Genomic DNA, 5,611 nt, shown 5'->3' with positions numbered 1-5,611 from the left:
ATCTGCCTCAGTGCCTGCACTTGCACCACGTGTTGAGCCCCTATCTAACCTGGGCCTAGCTAAAGGGGTAATTGAGGTTTCAACATAGGCCTCAACCGGTACATGTGAAGCTACCGAAGGTGGACTGGAAGCCTGAGGCCTAGCATGAGGGCCAGTTGCTTGGAGACAGGCTGATTGCTCATCCGGCCTAGCCATTGCCACTGAGGCATAGGCTGAATCGTCTCCTTCCACCCCCTCACCTGCTGCATGGATATCTAACCTGCTAACAGTGTGACTCATAATGTTTGTCTGTGCTATACTAGTACTAGGCCTAGTCTCAGTAGTATATTGTGTAGGTGGAATTATGTCATCTAGCTCTTCAATGTCATCCAGTGTACTTATCTGTTTTTTCTGTTTTCCAGATCCAGGTTTCTCAAACACCAACTCGTGGAAGCGCTGAGGAGGGAGTTTAGATCGTCTGGATCGCTGCATTGTTCACAGAAATGAAGAATTACCCTGAACAATAACAGAAAGAACTCGTCTGCACCGGATTCCAGGAAGAAGAGGGCCAGGAAGCTGATGATCCCCACTTTTAAGGTGAGTAGTGGGCCCCTCCCTTGCATGCAACATTGTTGCAACTAACTTCCCTAGCCAGCCCTCTTCTCCTATCTCTCCCTACGGCTTTAACCCTTAGCTTTGCTCCAGGCCCAATTGTGCCCTACACTGCCTGTGTCTTGTATCATGGGAGCAGTACTGAGAGAGCTTCAGGAGACTGTCTAACAGTGTCTTGTACCATGGGAGCAGTACTGAGAGAGCTTCAGGAGACTGTCTAACAGTGTCTTGTACCATGGGAGCAGTACTGAGAGAGCTGCAGGAGACTGTCTAACAGTGTCTTGTACCATGGGAGCAGTACTGAGAGAGCTGCAGGAGACTGTCTAACAGTGTCTTGTACCATGGGAGCAGTACTAAGAGAGCTGTAGGAGACTGTCTAACGGTGTCTTGTACCATGGGAGCAGTACTAAGAGAGCTGCAGGAGACTGTCTAACAGTGTCTTGTACCATGGGAGCAGTACTAAGAGAGCTGCAGGAGACTGTCTAACAGTGTCTTGTACCATGGGAGCAGTACTAAGAGAGCTGCAGGAGACTGTCTAACAGTGTCTTGTACCATGGGAGCAGTACTAAGAGATCTGCAGGAGACTGTCTAACAGTGTCTTGTACCATGGGAGCAGTACTGAGAGAGCTTCAGGAGACTGTCTAACGGTGTCTTGTACCATGGGAGCAGTACTAAGAGATCTGCAGGAGACTGTCTAACGGTGTCTTGTACCATGGGAGCAGTACTGAGAGATCTGCAGGAGACTGTCTAACGGTGTCTTGTACCATGGGAGCAGTACTGAGAGATCTGCAGGAGACTGTCTAACAGTGTCTTGTATCATGGGAGCAGTACTGAGAGAGCTTCAGGAGACTGTCTAACAGTGTCTTGTACCATGGGAGCAGTACTGAGAGAGCTTCAGGAGACTGTCTAACAGTATCTTGTACCATGGGAGCAGTACTGAGAGAGCTGCAGGAGACTGTCTAACAGTGTCTTGTACCATGGGAGCAGTACTGAGAGAGCTGCAGGAGACTGTCTAACAGTGTCTTGTACCATGGGAGCAGTACTAAGAGAGCTGTAGGAGACTGTCTAACGGTGTCTTGTACCATGGGAGCAGTACTAAGAGAGCTGCAGGAGACTGTCTAACAGTGTCTTGTACCATGGGAGCAGTACTAAGAGAGCTGCAGGAGACTGTCTAACAGTGTCTTGTACCATGGGAGCAGTACTAAGAGATCTGCAGGAGACTGTCTAACAGTGTCTTGTACCATGGGAGCAGTACTGAGAGAGCTGCAGGAGACTGTCTAACAGTGTCTTGTACCATGGGAGCAGTACTGAGAGATCTGCAGGAGACTGTCTAACAGTGTCTTGTACCATGGGAGCAGTACTGAGAGATCTGCAGGAGACTGTCTAACGGTGTCTTGTACCATGGGAGCAGTACTGAGAGATCTGCAGGAGACTGTCTAACGGTGTCTTGTACCATGGGAGCAGTACTAAGAGAGCTGTAGGAGACTGTCTAACAGTGTCTTGTACCATGGGAGCAGTACTAAGAGAGCTGTAGGAGACTGTCTAACGGTGTCTTGTACCATGGGAGCAGTACTGAGAAAGCTGCAAGAGACTGTCTAACAGTGTCTTGTACCATGGGAGCAGTACTGAGAGAGCTGCAAGAGACTGTCTAACGGTGTCTTGTACCATGGGAGCAGTACTGAGAGATCTGCAGGAGACTGTCTAACAGTGTCTTGTACCATGGGAGCAGTACTAAGAGAGCTGTAGGAGACTATCTAACAGTGTCTTGTACCATGGGAGCAGTACTAAGAGAGCTGTAGGAGACTGTCTAACAGTGTCTTGTACCATGGGAGCAGTACTAAGAGAGCTGTAGGAGACTGTCTAACGGTGTCTTGTACCATGGGAGCAGTACTGAGAGATCTGCAGGAGACTGTCTAACAGTGTCTTGTACCATGGGAGCAGTACTAAGAGAGCTGTAGGAGACTGTCTAACGGTGTCTTGTACCATGGGAGCAGTACTGAGAGATCTGCAGGAGACTGTCTAACAGTGTCTTGTACCATGGGAGCAGTACTGAGAAAGCTGTAAGAGACTGTCTAACGGTGTCTTGTACCATGGGAGCAGTACTGAGAGATCTGCAGGAGACTGTCTAACAGTGTCTTGTACCATGGGAGCAGTACTAAGAGAGCTGTAGGAGACTGTCTAACGGTGTCTTGTACCATGGGAGCAGTACTGAGAGATCTGCAGGAGACTGTCTAACAGTGTCTTGTACCATGGGAGCAGTACTAAGAGAGCTGTAGGAGACTGTCTAACGGTGTCTTGTACCATGGGAGCAGTACTGAGAGATCTGCAGGAGACTGTCTAACAGTGTCTTGTACCATGGGAGCAGTACTGAGAAAGCTGTAAGAGAGGTAGGTTTTTGGTCTTTTGTGCCTCAGCTAAAAATTCTCTTGATTCCTCACATAGGAAATATACTTCTGAGAAATTTGTCATCTTTATTAACTTCTTTGGCAATAATATGCATTGATTTGCCATGTTTTTGCACAACTTCATAGAACTCCTTCAAATACGTATAATGTTTTGTTAAAGCATACAAATAAATAAAACAAATCCCATGCAATAGGTTTCTGAATAACCCTCTTGGTTGCTCTAGCTCAGAAAATGGGCATTCACTTTGCTCACCTTACATTCATGAAAGCCCGCCCTGAAAAGCAGCAGTACAAGGAGAAGCAAATGGCGACCACAGTGGAGCATGAAGTGCAGTATAGCAGCCCGCGATTCCCTCTCAGCGCGGGGGAGTTTACTTTGTGTTTCCCAGCACTTAGGGGAACCCCACCTATGAAGCAACAAGAAGCTTACCTACGGCACCAAAGATGTGGAAACTTGGACGACGTTTCCACATCTTTGGTGCCTGGATGGATGAGGCCGGCCACCTGAATCATTGTATGCTGTTACCCAATGTGCTGGTGATGACCAGTGACTTAAACTTTCCTGTGGGATCCTCCTTATCAGGCATTGATGCCACCCCGAACTCATGTACTCACCTGGTGCCCTTGTCCACGGCGGCTCGGATGCACTTAGGGGGACTCCCTCGACAACACCCTTTTAACATTTGCTCCGCTCTGGGCTTTTATTTCAGCTGCTGCAAGATTAGCACTACTAGAAGGGGAATTGGGTAACGTCTCAATGTGCCTTGCAGCTCTCCACAATATAATGGTAACCTTTCAGCTTGATACCTAGGTACGAGTTTGGGACACTAGCTGCACACACCCTGCTCTAATGGCGGTCTTATCATCTAGGGTTTATTAAAGAAAATCTCATTATCATGGACATTATCATGGACAGATCTTAATCTGTTAATGACGACTGTTTAATCTGATGTTCAAAAACTCCATAGCAAAACATAATAGCCCATACTAGCTGTGTAGTTAATCGTCAGCTATATTTCAGACTGTACCCCTCCCCTACAGACATAGTCACCCACCTTGGTGCAAACTATACTTTAGTCACAGGAAGGGCTGATATATTTTAGCTCATTGTGTACAGTCCTTAATCTTCGGGGCAAGGCTTTAATATTGAAATGTTAATAAGTGGCTAACTGTTAAGGAGGGGGAATTACCGGGAAGGTGCCATCTTACTTGTTCATATAAAATGACTTAAACTCCCATCTTCCTCCTAGTTTAAACCCTTTACCTTTTTTAGTATGTATCAATAGTTGTCTAGCTATACTAAGTGTTGATGACACTTACTTTATTTTCTATATCATAAGCAACCACAGCCCAAGCACCACTATATCTTTAGGTTGCACACTACTACATGTGGTCCTGGAGATAGGATACAAGCAAATAGTACACAATCGTGGTAGGCTCCTAGCCCTATTCAGACATTAGGTTCTCTTACTCAGGACTCCCATGTGAAGATCATATCAGCTCATACAAGCTGAGTAATTGATTATTATTATTATTATTATTATCGGTTATTTGTAGAGTGCCAACAGATTCCGCAGCGCTAAACAGATTCCGCAGCGCTAAGATCCTCAGTTATACATGAGCGTATGCCCTTCCTCTATGGATACAGTAACACACCTTGGTACAAGCCTTGCTCTAGCCATAGGAGGGTCTGATATATTGTATTTTATTACATACCGTCCTCAATTAGTTGGGCAAGGCTTTAAAATTGTAATGTATAAGAGCAACTACCTAATTTGGAGTGGGAGCAGTCAGGAGGGAGTCATTTGTCTCAACTATGTAAAATGTATTAAATAAGTATTTTCCTCCTAGTTCAAAACCCTACAATGCTCTCTCTACCCCCTAAAGCTAGCCTATATAAGTAGACAGAGAATGAACACTACCAGAGGCATAACTAGAAACCTCAGGGCCCCGGTGCAAGAATCCACGAAAGGGCCCCCCCCCCAAAAAAAGTGATTTTTATACATTTAATTTTTCTCTTTTTTTTTTTGCAACATGTAACACAATAAAAAAAATCTGTTAGTCATGACAACTTACACTTAAAATGAGAAAGGGACAAACACTCCTGCACTATGTGACCAAGGTTGTTAATGTTTAGAAAACAACATAGCACAAGCCTGCACATGGTGTATACATGACTATGTCACTTTAAATTACTGCACCGCAGTCAGCAGAGTATCCGCACTTCTGTCACTGTCTGTCACTGACTGTCTCGCTCTCTCTGCTCCTGATGCATATGAAATGGCACATACAGGGCGGAGGATGAGTCTCTAATACTGCCTGGTGCTTGCAACAGTCTGTAATTATTTAAAGGCTGGTGACTGAAACCTTATGCACTGTGTAATGCACATACAGTATATTATTATTGAGTTAATACCCGGGCTGTGCTGTATTGCAGAACACATCACGTGACATTTGTGTTAGTGTCACTCACCTATTCACTATCAGAGCTGGAGCTTCTATACTTTATAACTGTCACCGACTTAAAGTTAACTAGAAATTTAAAAGTCAATTTAGAGGATTAATATTTATATATTCCTAGTTTGTATATATATATATATATATGTGTGTGTGTG

The 5,611-nt window shown here is 45.2% G+C and overlaps 1 long non-coding RNA gene across 1 annotated transcript in view; it reads left to right on the top strand.

Moving 5' to 3' along the window:
* Positions 1–298: 298 nt before the first annotated feature.
* Positions 299–5,611, top strand: part of LOC128662313 (uncharacterized) — an 18,840-nt gene continuing 13,527 nt past the window's right edge. Inside the window, exons 1-2 of the long non-coding RNA XR_008402746.1 lie at positions 299–331; positions 402–576. This is a non-coding gene — a long non-coding RNA (uncharacterized LOC128662313). The remainder of the gene's footprint in view (positions 332–401; positions 577–5,611) is intronic.

Source organism: Bombina bombina, chromosome 6 (genome assembly GCF_027579735.1).
Source record: "Bombina bombina isolate aBomBom1 chromosome 6, aBomBom1.pri, whole genome shotgun sequence".
Classification (NCBI taxonomy): Eukaryota; Metazoa; Chordata; class Amphibia; order Anura; family Bombinatoridae; genus Bombina; species Bombina bombina.
This window is presented reverse-complemented; position numbering and strand designations above follow the sequence as displayed.